The sequence below is a fragment of the Trichechus manatus genome, unplaced genomic scaffold (assembly GCF_000243295.1).
Source record: "Trichechus manatus latirostris isolate Lorelei unplaced genomic scaffold, TriManLat1.0 scaffold00164, whole genome shotgun sequence".
Lineage (NCBI taxonomy): Eukaryota > Metazoa > Chordata > Mammalia > Sirenia > Trichechidae > Trichechus > Trichechus manatus.
In genome coordinates, this window is record NW_004444100.1 from 2,173,635 (window position 1) to 2,190,301 (window position 16,667).

At 38.8% G+C, this 16,667-nt stretch overlaps 1 pseudogene; it reads left to right on the forward strand.

Annotated features, from left to right (window-relative positions):
- The first annotated feature begins 354 nt into the window (after positions 1–354).
- On the forward strand, positions 355–976 carry LOC111822361 (60S ribosomal protein L37 pseudogene; annotated as a pseudogene).
- The last annotated feature ends 15,691 nt before the right edge of the window (positions 977–16,667 follow it).

Genomic DNA, 16,667 nt, shown 5'->3' on the forward strand with positions numbered 1-16,667 from the left:
TTGCTCTAGGTAGGACTTCCAGCACAATGTTAAATGAGAGTGGTGATAGAGGGCATCCTTGTCTTATTCCCATCAACTAACTGTATATTCTGACAGTTTTATGAACATTAGTTAACACTTAATATGTGTGTGCGCTCTCATATAGTCTCACAACTATAAAGAAACTACAATGTGCCCTAATAGCTTCCAGTCCCACTCAACAAGGCATTGGTGAGATCCTTAGGTAGAGTAGAGGAGGAAGATATCAAACAAGAGAGGGGCCTTGCAAGCTAAGGAGCAAAATTAATTTAATTCAACTATCAACTTTCTACACCTGAGGCCAGAGGGAAACAAAAGAAAAATTTCTCAGTCCCAATGGTGTGTGGATCTTCCTCTCTCTCCGGCCTGGTAGGTCACCATCCCCTCACCCCTGTACGTGTGATTTTCTGAGATGGTCTGTCCTTCCTGTGTATAATATTTTTATATTACATCAAATTACATTTATGTTATAAAATAGACTGTGGGGAAAGTGATGGCTCAAAAAAAAAGCCTATGTTGGGAAGTGCTCCCCTAGGCAGAAGCTTACAAGCACGATATAGCAGAAGTGCATTGTCTTCTGGCCTCTTTGGGCTGCGGAAGCGACACAACAAAGGGAACGTCATCATTTGGAAATAGTCGTAGTAAGACACACACATTGGGCCGCCGCTGTGATTCCAAAGCCTACCACCTTCAGAAGTCACTTACGGCAAATGTGGCTACTCTGCCAACTGCAAAAGAAAGTAGAACTGGAGTGCCAAAGCTAAAAGACAAAATACCACCAGTACTGGTTGGATGTGACACCTAAAAATTGTATGACGCAGATTCAGGCATGAATTTCATGAAGGAACAGTAGCTAAAACCCAAGAGAGCAGCTGTTGTAGCATCCAGTTCATCTTAAATATTTCAGTGCTTACCTGTGCAATAAATATTCTGGTATTAAAAATTTTTAAAAAATTTGAAGCCTAGATTGGCACTAATCCCCTACGGGAATAACCTGTTGATGTGCTTAAAGCATCAGCAGCTGAGGATACAGTAATTTATGCTACTTTTGTCCATAGAGCTGCTATAGAGAGAGGGCTCCTGTGGAATAAATGTAGTCAGTGAAGTCTTTTCTTTGCCAACACTTTTTAAAAAAATTTGGTCTCCATTAAAATGTCGCCATTTTACTTGGGCACAGCAGACAGTGTGACATAGCTAGAAATAAAGTAGTTGATTTTTCTCATCTTCCATTTAATGTATTGCCCCCTTAAATATGGATATTTTATTTTCCAGAAGCTATAAGATATATGTCATAAATTTTTGGAAATCATTAGCTTGAGTTTCAACATTAGCAAAATTGGTACATGAAATTATGCTACATAAAAGGTACAATATTCTATTTGAAACTATAGTATAGAGGATGTTAAGGCAATCTGCTGGGAGAGAAATGTTTAAAGAGAGTGGACTAAACTGAAGTTGTTATTGCTCTTCTCTTAGCTAAGCAATATAAAGAAGCATAAATGCCTTCATTTTGGGATTTTTGTTGCTTTTGAAGTATCTGTGAATGAACCCACTTTGCATTCCGTTGTAGTTGATTTTATTCACAACTTTGTAATACCAGAGTAATTTGATAATGATATTTTTTAGAAAATAAAAAATCAAAAGGACCAAAGAGATTTCTACTTGTTGGGTGTTGATTTAGGAAATAATATTGGAGTTATTATTCCCTCTCCTTGAGCATGGAGAATGTGACCCAGCTGGAGCTGGGCTCACAAGGACTCACAAGAACACATCAACTGGGCCCTGAGGTATAAAGACAATAGCTAAGATAATCTTGGAAAATATCTTTTAGGGAAACTTTCACATAAAGCCAATCAAACAGAACACAAAAGACTTTCTACTCTTATCTTTTTCTAGTAGCATTTAGTGAATAGAAATTTGTTGGACCAATGAAGACCCTCCTGACTGTCATTACTGAAACCTGTACCAAAGATTGTTAAGTAAGACAATTCAAAATGTAGGATCACAGTTTCTAGCCAATCTGAAAACCCTAAGCTTTCAATGGTTTTGCCCATTTGTAATATTAATGTATACTGGTGACTCTGTAATAGTCTGTAATAGTCATGGCTCTGGCAGCATGCTTGTCCGTTTTCCCATTCTTGCCTATTCTGTAATATTCCTTGGACTCAGGCAGACATGGTTTTCTGTTTCCCACTTTTGCCTTTTTGAATATACGCCGAATAAAACTTTCCTTTGCTTTGCTAAACTTTATGATGTTTTTCCCCTACAACAGCGTCATGGATTGGTCCCCCAAAAATGTGTGTCAACTTGGCTAGGCCATGATTCCCAGTATTGTGTGGTTGCCCACCATTTTGTGATCTGAGGTGATTTTCCTGTGTGTTGTAAATCCTACCTCTATGATGTTAATGAGGCAGGATTAGGGGCAGTTGTGTTAATGAGGCAGGACTCAATCTACAAGATAAGATTGTGTCTTAAATCAATATCTTTTGAGATGTAAAAAAGAGAAGCAAGCAGAGAAACAAGGGGACCTTCTACCACCAAGAAATCAGTGCTGGGAGCAGAGCGTGTCCTTTGAACCTGAGGTTCCTGCTCTGAGAAGCAACTAGACCACGGGAAGATTGATGACAAGGCCTTCCGCCCGAGCCAACAGAGAGACAAAGACTTCCCCTGGATATGGAACCCCGAATTTGGACTTCTAGCCTCCTAGACTGTGAAAAAATAAACTTCTGTTTGTTAAAGCCATCCACTTATGGTATTTCTGTTATAGCAGCACTAGATAAACTAACACGCTGGGTAAACATGCTATCTGTTTATAAAGTTGCTGCTCATGCACCCTTTGGAAGATTAGAAACAGGACTTTTCAATATTTTTTTCCTGCCAGGGTGCCCCTTTTCAGAATGATATTTTTAAAGGCATAAAATAAAACCCATAGGATTGCTAAGGAAACCGATTTTAATGAAATATGAGTATCAAAATAGCATTTTAAATGTTGTGATATAGTAAGCTATGTACTTCATTATTAAAGCAATAAATATAACAAGATTTAGAAGAAACACATCTAATAGTTACCATGATTTCACAGTAGTGCTGAGTATGATGATGTTTGGAGATGTCTGTAGCAACTGTAATGATATAAAAACATGCATGATTTCTGTTAGTGACAAAGTCACAGGTATTACTAATACTACTGAAGTTTGTTGCCAAATTCATAACTAAAGAACAAACTACTTTTCAGTTAGAAATCTGTGAAAATAAGAATGCAAATATTTCCCCATCTAAGTTCATGGATCCCCTGAATCCCGCACGCAGACCCCTGAGAGTGATACACAGTTCCGTGTGCTACGAAGGAAAGGCTGTCTCTGACAACTCCTGGCAATGAAACTGGGCACAGACACGCAAGCAAGGGGAAGGATTCAGCTCCTTGCTTCAGGGAATGTAATTGTGGTAATGGCTAACATTGACCAGATGCTCACTGTGTGTCGGGCACATGTGAGGATGAGTCATATAATCCTCCAAGGAGGCATGAGGTAGGCACTATTATCATTTCTGTTTCACAAAAGAGGAAACTGAGGCACAGAGGGACAAAGTCCCTTGCCCAAATTTGCTCAGCTAGTAAAGGATGGAGCCAGATTTCATATCCTGATCATTCCTCCGCCTGGAACCATTTTCTTTTTTGGGTCCTAGGACCCCACACCGTCTTGGTTTTGCTTTTATCTCTCTGGCCGCTCCTTAGTCTTTATTGGTCCCATGTTTTCTTCTCAGCATCTTGATGGCTGCCGTGCCCTCAAGATCAGTCTGTTGTCTTCTCAGCCCCTTGATGGTCTCACCTAGTCTTGTGGCTTTAAACACCAGCTATTTGACTACAACTCCCAACTTCATACCCATAGCCCAGACCTTTCCCCTAAACTCTCGACTTGTATATTCAACTGCCTTCTCTTTCTCTACTTGTATGTCTAATAGATATCTCCAAGTTAATCCTTCTCTTCCACTCCACCCCTCCTCTGCCTCCAAACCCACGTCATCCAGTTTTCCCCATCTCAACTGATGGCAAGGCCACCATTTCAGTTGCTCAAGCCCAAAGCCTTGTGGTTATCCTTGACTCCCCTTCTTCTTTCACACTCCATATCCAATCAAGAAATCCTATTCCGTCTACCTGTAAAATATATCCAGAAACTGACGCCTTCTCCCCACTTCCATCGCTGCCCCCTGGTTACCATAGTTTCTCCTCTGTGTTGTTCCTGTTACCGCCTATCTGGTCATGTCACTTCTCTGCTCAAAACCCTCTAGTGGCTGACTATTCCCCCCACAGGAAAGACCAAAATACTTTCTGAAACCTACAAGGCCCTATGTGATCTGGCCCTTTGTTACCTTTTATTATTCTCCCCCTCACTCACTCCACTCCAGCTCACTTGATGTTCTCGAACATGTCAAGCATATATCTGCCTCAGGGCCTTTGCACTGGTTTTCCTTCTGCTTGGAATATTCTTCCTCAAATGTCTGCATGGCTCACGCCCTTACCTGTTTGTTGTTTTTATAGTGGCAAAATATATATAACAAAACATTTGCCATTTGAACCATTTTTAAGGGTACCATTCTGTGACATCAATTACATTCACCGTGTTGTGCAACCATCACCGTTATCCATTTTCAAATGTTTTTCATCCCCCTAAAGAGAAACTCAGTACTCCTCAAGTAATAGTTCCCCATTTCCCTCTCCCTCCAGCAGAGCAGCTGGTGGAGTCAAACTGTCAACCTTTCAGTTAGCAGCTGAGCACTTAACCACTGCGCCACCAGGGCTCCTTTTTAACATACTGCCGTTGCCGTTGTTAGGTGCCGTCGAGTCGGTTCCTAATTGACAGAGGCAGTTACATTAATGAGGCAGGACTCAATCTACAAGATTAGGTTGTGTCTTGAGTCAATCTCTTTTGAAATATAAGCAAGAGAAGCGAACAGAGAGGGGGACGTCCCACCACCAAGAAAACAAAGCCGGGAGCATAGCGCGTCCTTTGGACCCAGGATCTCCCCACTGAGAAGCTCCTAGAGCCTGGGAAGATTGATAACAAGGACCTTCCCCTAGAGCCCACAGAGAAAGTCTTCCCCTGGAGATGGCACCCTGAATTCGGACTTCTAGCCTCCTAAACTATGAGAGAATAAATATCCCTTTGTTGAAGCCATCCTCTTGTGGTATTTCTGTTATAGCAGCACTAGATAACTAAGACAGCAAGGTTTAATCAATATTATCGAATGAATGAAAGATAGTCAGAGATGGATTACCCAGTAAGCAACGTAAGCACATGCTTAGGGCATCAACAAAACAGGGACACCAGTTGTCCAAAGCAAAGACCCATAAATGTCAAGCAGACAGGACACAAGGAAAAGTGAGCACTGCAGTGGAAGGGAACTGGCAGGGCACCAAATGAAATTGGTACCAGGTCCAGTGCTTGAGAACGTGCCAGCCAGATATACAGTTCATGTAAGGTCATGGGGGCTCCCACAGGCAAGGCTGTTTAAGCTCTGAGGCCACTATCACTTCAACACCCTCATTGACATCTGATTCCTATGGTCCCCTCCCATGTAATCGAAACTCCTTAACTCAGCATGTCTGTTGGGAGTATACTTTCTTTCTAATAATTAAGAGGTGGGGGTGGGTTGTTGAGTGTAACTCTTGCTACACTCACCCAGGATGCAACTGGATTCAACATGAGCAGTTACTGGGCAAGGACAGACTATAATAATAGATAACATTATATTATATTCATAGATCCATTTTGAGAGAACCTCTTGTACATCCGCATCTGCTGATGCAGCAACTCCAGCCAGGAGGGCCAGCAATGCTCTTTGCCATGATACAAACACAAAAGTATGCTCTTATACACGTCCCGGTAAACAACCGATGGGAACTCCCGTCCCAGATGATGCGAAAACTTGAAGGAACTCGAATAAGTCGACCATTGCAATGAATTCGATCAAGTTACTTTTTAATTGTACAGCATTTATGTACAGAGTTATGTCCTAAATTTTGTAAACAATCATATTTATAACTTTAACTTTAGAATATTTTGGCATACACAAGAACACAATCTAGCATACATTTGATATAATACTAACATGGGTAATAACAATATAATACTAATACAGCAAAGTCCAAAATCTACTGGAAATATTAATATTTATCTAACATGAAAAGTTTTAATTTATCAAAGGAGTTTTGTTTTTTATTTGTCTGTTATGTGGGACATGGTGCTTGATATTACTGTATATATGCTACTAAATGAGGTACTAGGCACATAAAGAGGACACAAAATTCAATATTTATTTAATTTATCATGTAAAATATGTTTCTGTTTTGCAACAATGAATGTGTTTCTAAATCTGTCTTCCAAGAAAGAAACAAAGGACGTTTATCAGAACATTACATTTATATTTTATCAGAATATTACCTATATCCATGTAAGGAAAGTGAACAATTCCTCGAGGAAATAAATTAAATGAATATTTAGATAATAAAAATTATATAAATATTTTATTTTCAATTTCCTTTCAGACTGACTTTCTTTTAAAAAATTGATTGATATTGTTATGACTCATGAAACAAAGTTACCCATCGAGAAGTAGTGCTATTGTTACATCAACTATGTACATATTTCCCAATATAGGGTTAAACAATTTAACAAAGAAATAAAATGTACAATTTATGAATTTTGTGTACAATACAACTCATTGCCATAGAGTCAATTCCGACTCACAGTGACCCTATAGGACAGAGTAGAAGTGCCCCATAGGGTTTCCAAGGAACGCCTAGTGGATTCGAACTGCCGATCTCTTCGTTAGCAGCCGAGCTAACCACCATACCACCAGGGCTCCCTGTATACAGTAACAGTTATATTTTTCTTTTCATTTCAGACCAATCAGGTATAACCTCACGTTCAGTTCTCTCTTGTCAACCACATAAAAACACGCCTGCAGCACTATAATCATGTGACTTGTGATGTATCTGGCCCTGTCCTGTGCAAAGCGAACCAAAATGCATCTTCAGATTGAGCATACCCTTGTATTTGTAGCACACTCTTTGCAGTTGCTCTCACCCCCATCAGGAGTCAGCAGTAGTCCAATGAACTGTGAAGCCGCAACATCAAAGGACGGAAAGTGAATGTGCAAGTTTTTAAGTACACTTAGCGCTCCATACCCACGGGTTCCGCATCCGCAGATTCAGCCAACCATGGATCGTTTGAGCATTGTTCGCCTGCGTCTCAGTTCATTGGCTACTCGTGTTGTGCACACCCTTTTCTTCTTGTCATTATGCCCTAAACAGTACAGTATAACAGCTGTTTACATAGCATTTACCTTGTATTAGGTATTATAAGTAATCTAGAGATGATTTAAAGTATACAGGAGGATGTGCATAGGTTATATGCAAACCCTATGACATTTTGTATAAAGGACTTGAGCACCCATGGAGTTTGGTATCCACAGGGGTCCTGGAACCTATCCTCCAGATACTGAGGGACTACTGTACCCCCACTCCTTGCTTATCAACGATCTCATTATCTGACATTTTGCATTTATGACAATAGTTAAAAATCTACTATCCAACTATTTTGCACATTAATGACGTACATCTGACAGTAACGAATGCTGAGGTGGGAGGCAAGAGTAACGCTGGTTAGGGTTATGTGTCAACTTGGCTGGGCCGTGATTCTCAGTGGTTTGGCAGTTATGTAATGATGTAATTTGGCAGTTATGTAATGATCTAGTCATCCTCCCATTTTGTGATCTGATGTAGTCATCCTCCATTTGCTCATAATGCCAATTTTCACATAAAGACCTGGTCTTTGGTACCTAACCATGTCAATAAGTGAGGAGTAGGTATATTATTTCAAGACGAAAAACACTCACGGAGATCTGTGAAGGGCCTGCCAACAAACATCATATGACAAACAAATGAAATTATTTCTGACTGCCTTGTAAGTCCTATTTCTTTTTAGTGTCTCAGACTTGAAGAATAAAATTACATGTTCCAAATCAATTTTTTTTACTTACTAATTTTCAAATATAAAATTTGTGTTAATGTCCAAATTCAAATGTTAATTTTATTTGATAAATTTTACTTGTTTTATAAATTTTATTTATTTTCAATTTTTCATATTTATTTGCTATGGTAGAACCAAATTTAAAAGGTGATATAATTTTATATCCAGGTAAAATGAAACTGTAACAAATAAGTGGAGTGCAAGAAATAAAAGCTCACAGAAGATAAAAAGTATTTGAGAACCCTAAAGACAATTCCAAAATTAACTTCCTTTTTAAAATCTAATGAATCAGAAGAGACTTCTGTTGAACACTTGCATTCAATGGGTGCAAATCCTTGTACTAGGACCACTAGTGCTGAAATTATTAACAGCAGTACAGATATTAACAGATTTGTTCCAAGTTCTGCATCCATTCCTTGTTGTAGTAAAAAAAAATTAATAATCGTATAGAAAGTGAAACTATTTTAGAAACTGAAATTGTCACATATGCAGACCCCATAAATAACAGAAATAATTTTTCTCCTAATGATGTAAATTACTGGAATAATTTTTCTTCCAATGATGTAAATTACTGGATCGAAAGAGGACCAAGTGATTGTCAACATCACAGTGGACCATTTGAAAATTTACGTTGGGAATTTCTGGATGGTAAATAAACAAGGTTCTGTATCCAGAATATATTTCTAGGGTGCAAAGCTAATGGTGAAAATTATAAGAGGGAGTGACTACTATATTCTCCATCAGTCAGCTATGTATATTGTTTTCTTTGCAAATGATTCAGTCCTAAATCATTTAATTCTCAATTTGCTATGATGGATTTAGAGACTGGCGCAGCTCAAATATGGTTGATAAACATGAAAACAGTTTAATTCACAGAGATTATGTGTTGTCATAGTTAAACTAAAAGACATGGTTTTGGCCTAACTCATGAACTGGAAACACAAATTAATGAAAAATGTCAATACTGTTAAGCCATTTTGTAATGCATTGCTGCTGTCATAACAATCCCTGAACATGGATCATCTTTTCAAGGAAGAAATGAAGTGTTTGGGTCTCCACAAAATGGAAATTTTGGGTTTTACTTGAACTTGTTGATCAGTTTGATCCATTCTTAGCAGATCACATCTCAAAATATGGTAATACAGGAAAAGGCAACCCATCGAATATGTCTAAAACAACGTGTGAACTATTAATAAACTTAATAAGTGATAAAGTTCGATCAACTATTTTCAGTGAAATAAGTACAGCTCGACATTTCAGTTTGTCCATAGATTCTACTCCTGATTTTTCCCATACAGATCAGCTAAGCATCGTTTTAAGATACATATCTCCATCAGATGGAAAACCTGTTAAGCAATTTATCAAATTTACTAGCTTAAAAAGTCAGAGTAGTGAAGAAACTGCAAATCAAATACTTCAATATTTATGTGAAGTTTGAAAAACTGATTTTTCTAAGTGCAGAAGAAAGTCCTATAACAATGTTGCCAATATGTCAGGCCGTTATAAAGGGATGCAACAAAAATGTTAGAACATAATGAATATACCATCTTCATACCATGTGCTGCGCATTCACTTAATCTTGTAGGATGTAGCACAGTAGATTGTTGTCTGGAAGCAGTTGATTTTTTTTCTACTGTTTAGTTACTCTACACATTTTTCCCACTTCTACTCACCAATATCAGTTCTTAAAACATATTTAGGCAATGATCAAGTATTAAAATGTCTTTCTAATACACTTTGGGAAACACATGCTGTAGGAAAAAGTGCAATCCTGGAATTGTACACTCAGATCTAGATGCTTTAGAAAATATAGCTGAAGACCAGACACAAAAAGAAATAACAAAAGAGAAGCTGAAAACATCACCAATAAGATTCACACACTAGAGTGTGTATTTACGTCAGTTATGTGAAATAATATATTGCATCATTTTCACTGGACGAGTCTAGCTGTCCATGATTCAGAAGTAAATTTAAAGATATGCACAGATCCCTATCAGTCATTAACAGGGTGTTTACATACCTTGAGAGAAGGTTCTGAAAATTTTGAAAACACAACAAAACAAATAGTGCCAAATACTGATTATCAAGCAGTTCACCATTGCAAAAGCAATGGAAAGAAAGAAGTAAATGATGGAAGTGCTCCAGAAGTATTGAGTGCCAGAGGTCAATTTCACATAACCACATACTACACCATCATTTGCACACTTGAATCTTGCATGAAAAGATGGGCAAAAGTGTATGAGGTTCTTTCAAATAGTCTTTCCTTCTTAAACAATGTGGCTATATCTGATGAAGAATGCGTTAAGGCATCCAAGAAATTAGTGCAGGCTTATCCCAATGACTTAAATACAAAACTTTATGGAGAAATGCAACAATTTCATTCTTACATGAGAACTAAGTTTACAGACTCAGGAAAGACACATTTTACTCACGTAGGCATGTATGATTCCATAATAGAAGATAAAATACAGTGCATATTTCCCAATGTTGATATTGCTTTATGCATATTCCTAACTTTAATGAACATAAACTGTACAACAGAATGCTCATTTTCATCCCTAAAGCAACTCAAAAACCCTTAGTGGGCAACAATGATTCAAGAAAGACTGGATTCATTATCCTTATTGTGTATGGAAGTAGATATTGTTTGCCAACTTAATTGTGACAAAATCATTGTAGAATTTGTAAGGGCAAAGAATAGAAAAAAAGTTTTTAATTATAACATGTTAGAGATGAAAGATCTATCTAAAATTAAAATATAGTAATTTGTTGTGATATTTCATTTGTGCATTTATAATTATAGCATTTATTACAAAACAAGCACCAAAAATGAAACATGAGCTGTTTAAAACAAAGTTGGTGAAAGTCAATTTTTGTATATGAGAGCTCAAAAGAATTTTACACTGATTGCTGAAACAACTAAGTTCACTGACTCGTTTTCTTTGTTGTAGAATATGTGGAGTATTCTTTTTGTAGAAAATGTGGTATATAGTAAAAATCTTAGTATCTTACATCTACTAAAAGTTTTATAATCCAGTTCATCTCATTCCACTAAAATGGCATACACCACTTTTGCATTCAATCTCTAATATTATACACCCACTCCTCGCTTACTGACATGGTTAGATTCCAAAGACCAGGTCACTATGAGGAAATAGGCGTTATGCAAAAATGGAGGATGACCACATCAGACCACAAAGTGGAGGATGACTACATCATTACATAACTACCAAATTACATCATTGCATAACTGCCAAACCACTGAGAATTCTCAGCCCAGCCAAGTTGACACATAACCTTAACTGTCACAGCTACGGTTACTCTCACCACACATCTCAGCATTCGTTACTGCCAGAGGTACGTCATTAATGCACAAAATAGTCAGATAGTAGATTTTTTACTGTGTCATAAATGTAAAATATCAGATAACGAGATAGTTGTTAAGTGAGGAGTAGGTGTGGCCTCATTTAGAAAGAAGTTACATCACAGATAGCTAAGACATACACACGTATGTATATGTGTAACTCACATGTCTTGTTCAAATGCATGAATAAACAGAGGAGGGGGCACCACAGATTATTAATGCTTAGGTCTTTCACATGCCTTAATCCAACCCTGAAGATAATTATACAATTATACTTGACTGTTAAATTTCAATGCAATTATTTTTACAGAACCCATTATTTCAATATTTTTATGGCATAGTTTAAAACTAAACATTGTTATTACCATAATATCAGTTGCCATGGAGTCCATTGTGACTCATGGCAACCTCATGTGTGTCAGAGTAGAACTGTGCTCCATAGGATTTTCAATGACTGATTTTTTGGAAGTAGATAGCCAGGCCTTTCTTCCCAGGCACATCTGAGTGAACTCAAACCTCCAACCTTTCTGTTAGCAGCTAAGTGTATTAACCACTAACCCACCCAGGGACTCTGAACATGAACATTGTTATTAGCTATTACTAATTATTTTCATTAGCTCATTATCACTACACTGAAAAATCACACAGTCCTTTTCTGCAGAGTTCAAAGTACCTGTCCTTTGTAAAGTCCCTGGTTGGTACAAATGGTTAAGCTTTGGGCTACTAACCAAAATGTTGGTGATTTGAACCCACCAGAGGCACCTAGGAAGAAAGGTCTGGTAATCTGCTTCCCAAAGTCACAGCCATGAAAACCGAATAGAGCATAGCTCTACTCTGAAACACATGGGGTTGCCATGAGTTGGAACCAACTTGACCGCCACTGGTTTGGTTTGGTCCTTCCTAAACCTGCACAAGGGAAACTCCCTACCTGTACCTAAACATTGCCAGGATTATAAATCATGATAATCAGCCCCTGTGACTCAAATACTGAAACAACATGGCCAAACCCAGGGTAGTGGGCTCAGGTTGCCACGATAACCCCTAACCCCATCTTCTCTGAGCTTACTTGCTCAATTCTGAAATTACTTCCTTTGAGTGTAGCATGCTCCAACTTAGCCAGGCCTCAGCTGGCAGGAAATTAAGTGACAGCGTTATTATTTATCATTACTATTTGCTCATGATAGTTTATATTTAGAATATAAGAGAGAGTAGAAAAATAGTAGGATATTTGAGAGGGTTTTTTCAATCTTCCTAATGCTGCTTTTAGTACTGGTACTGATTTTTCATGTTTTACGGACACGGGTCCTTACTTTGGAAACCCTGGTGGCATAGTGGTTCTCTAGAGCTACGGCTGCTAACCAAAAAAAGGCTGGCAGTTTGAATCCACCAGGCGCTTCTTGGAAACCGTATGGGGCAGTTCTACTCTGTCCTACAGGGTCGCTATGGGTTGGAGTCGACTTGACGGCAACGGGTTGGTTTGTTGGTTTATGCTTACTTCCCTGTTCCCCAAAATGCACTTCCCTGCCCCATCACATACCTCTATCTTTCAGTCTTACTTGTGTTCCAAGACGTAAGATCACTAAATTTGATTCCTTGGTCTCAAGTCCTGCTGTTGTTTAGTGCTGTCAAGTCAGTTCTGACTCATAGCAACCCCGAGTACAACAGAACGAAACACTGCCCGGTCCTGTGCCATCCTCACAATCATTGCTATGTTTGAGCCCATTGTTGCAGCCACTGTGTCAATCCATCTTGTTGAAGGTCTTTTTCTTTTTCACTGACCTTCTACTTATAAAGCATGATTACCTTCTCCAGGGACTGGTCCCTCCTGATAATATGTCCAAAATACAAGAGACAAAGTCTCGCCATTCTCGTTTCTAAGGAGCATTCAAGTCCTATAGGAGACTAAACCAAAGAAAAAAAGTTGTTGGAGAGTTTGTGACTGATGTAGTTTAGGTCGCTGGAAGTGTAAGACCTAGTCATTAAAAGGAAAATGAGCCAATAATAAATCCTCCAAATTTTTTATTATTTGGGAAAAGTAAAATAATCTTCATTTAAAAAATAATAAGCCTATAGTACCTCAAGTAATAAAAATAAATGAAGACCTTTTTGTATAACACTTTCCTTTTTCAGAAACAATATTATGATCTTAATAAGTGGATTAATTTTCTTAATATTGGAATGAATTTGTCTCATTTTTCCAGTTGTATTTATATTTCTCAAATCAAGATTCTACTAGCTCCATGCTCTGTTGTAGCCTTAACCCTAAGCCTTGGAATCTTAACAGATCCAGAGGCCTGAACCAAGGCAATGACAGTGGGCATTAGACATTAGTGGAAATAGGAGTGCAGAAGTGAAAGTTATTTATGAGATGGAATCCATCCATGACTGGATAAGGGGATAAAAAGAAAAATTTAAGTCTGTCATCAAATTTCTGGCTTGAGCAGCTAGTTAGAAGAGCGGTGTGACACTGCCAACCATTGAGTTAAGGCATCTAATCCAAGAGGGCTCGTGCAAGAAGATGGAGGTTTTGTTTGGGGCACGTAGAGATGAGCCTCTGTGTCCGAGCTAGGTGCAAAATGTCAGTAGGCGGTTGTGTAGGTCAGTCAGATGAGAGACTTGAACTGGAGCTCTAGATTCAGGAGTGAACTAGGCCAGGCCACAGAAGCCCGTTCAGGTTCGAGGGTTGGTGAGGATGATGGCTGGAATTCAGTTAAAGCTGCTTTTTGCTCTGATTTACTTCCAAACAAACCCTGTAACAGATACACACCAGTTGAGGTTACATGGAAGTGTGAGTGGACATGGCTCCCCTGCCCCACCTTTGTTCATACAGAGGCTCACCCCAAGTTCTTGGTTTCAAGAGTCCATAGGTATGAGGAATCCATAGGTCAGAAAGCAGAACTGTGGGCTTGGTACCATGTTTTTTATTCCATCTTAGGCAGGGTTTGTGGGAGAGTGAAGAAAGAGGGAAGTAGGTCAGCATTCAAAGGTCTAGCTTGTTGCCATGTAAGGACTCTCTTGCTCTACCCTGGATTCTCTGGGTGGTACAGACAGTTAATGCACTCAGCTGCCAACCAAAAGGTTGATGCCTTGAAAGAAAAGCCTGGTGATCTACTTACAAAAAATCAGCCACTGAAAGCCTTATGGTTGAGATGAGTTGAATTAAGCTATGGGCATAACAAGACTGTTTCTGAAAATTATTCCATTGCTTTTGCTCCCTCCGCCCCCATCCCTTACTGGATCAGAGCAGGTCACCCTGACACACTCTCAAAGCATCCTCTACTGTTCTTTCAATCAGTCTCTAATTATTTGTGCATTTATTTGTGTGACTTTTCGATAAACACTGGTCAGCTTGGTGAAGACATGTACCCTCATGATTTTACACATTATGTTTAACTCCCAGCACTGTGGCCGGCACAGTTCTCAGTAAATATCTGTTGAATGAATAAACCAGTTCCAAATATTTACAGATTAGATATTGTATATATTTCAGACTCAGGAAATAATTCTACCCCACCTTCCTTTCCCTCCACCTAACTGGCAGGCAGTTGCGAGAAATGGAGCCAAAGGGAACCACAGCCTGGGGCAAGGCTGAGGCTGGATAAAGGCAAGGGTGGGTGCAATACAAATCTAGGAGAGAGCTTGCTGTAAAGCCAGGCAGAGTCTGAAGCTTTAACTCCAAGAGACAAGAGCAACAAGAGTTAAGTGTAGAGTTTGCAAGAGGTACTCAGGAAACAAGTTCAGAGGGAGGCATGAAGAGCCCCCTTGAGCAGCTCCTCTCAGGGGCAGAGAGCCAAGGATGCCCAAGGCTGAGTGCCTGAGCAGGGGATGTTAAGGGAACCTATTCTGTCCAGACAAGTTCCAAAAAGGCCCTTTGAACTCTGAGATTCTATGACACTTGTTAAAACACAGACAGGACCAAAAAAAAAAAAAAAAAAAGGAAAGAATATGAGAAAGCGCAAGCTTTCATTTGAAGAATAAAACCTCAAATCAGTGAATCGATGTTATGTTAGAAAGTTCCTTGCTTCAAGAATATGACCTAAAAAATGTTGAATTGGCAAATGTTGTGTTATACATATTTTTACAGCAATGAAAAAAAAAAAGAATGTACACAATGAAGGGAGAGATGGCTTGAGCTAATAAGTAGAATGCCTTACTTAAAGAAGACCTTAAGTTTGTGATAGCTTCCGAGCATATAGTATGGAGGAATAAGCTTGTAAATGACTCAGATAAGTGATCAATTTAGTCTGTTGTTTCACATTTCAAAGGTTGATTCTAAACACATTCACATATCACTGCAGTTACTACCCATCTAGATACAAAGACAGAAATCACTAAAGAATGCCAGGGACACATGAAGAACATTCCACAGTCTGCAAATTAAGGAACCAGTTTGCTTTTATCTTCATATACTTATTTATTTTTTTCTTTTTAAGACGTTTGTCTGAGTTTGGCCATTTTATATAAAACCCTGTAAGGGTGAATAAAAGAAGAAATTAGCAAAGATATTTGAAATAATGCTTTTAGGATTGTTTCAAAAACGACGAAAGTATGGAAACTCATTTTTGCAGAAACAGCTAGAAATGAGAACTCAAGATAAATTTTAAAAAGGCAATACATATCATTTTCTGGGACCTTCCTTGTATAAACTGCATTTTTAATGTCCTGTAACTGAAGCAGTGACATGATTTTACAATTTCTAAATAGCTCAAGAGAAATTTTTTCCTAACACAGTTTATAAAGAAAATGTTCTACATTCTACCTTGGTGAGTAGTGTCTGGGGTCTTAAAAGCCTGTGAGCGGCCATCTAAGACACTCCACTGGTCTCATCCCTTCAGGAGCAAGGGAGAATGAAGAAAACAAGACACAAGGGAAAGATTAGTCCAAAGGACAAATGGACCACAGCTACCACGGCCTCCACTAGACTGAGTCCAGTACAAATAGATGGTGCCCAACTAGAAACACTGACTGCTCTGACAGGGATCACAACAGAGGGTCCCAGACAGAGCTGGAGAAAAATGTAAAACAAAATTCTAACTCTCAAAAAAAGTCCAGATTTACTGGCCTGACAGAGACTGGAGAAACCCTGAGAGTATGGCCCCCTGCCACCCTTTTAGCTCAGCAATGAAGTCACTCCCTAGGTTCACTGTTCAGCCAAAGATTCGACAGCCCCATAAAACAAAATGAGACTAATGGGGCACAACAGTCCAGGGACAAGGACTAGAAGGCAGGAGGGGACAGTGTTGACATGCCGTGGG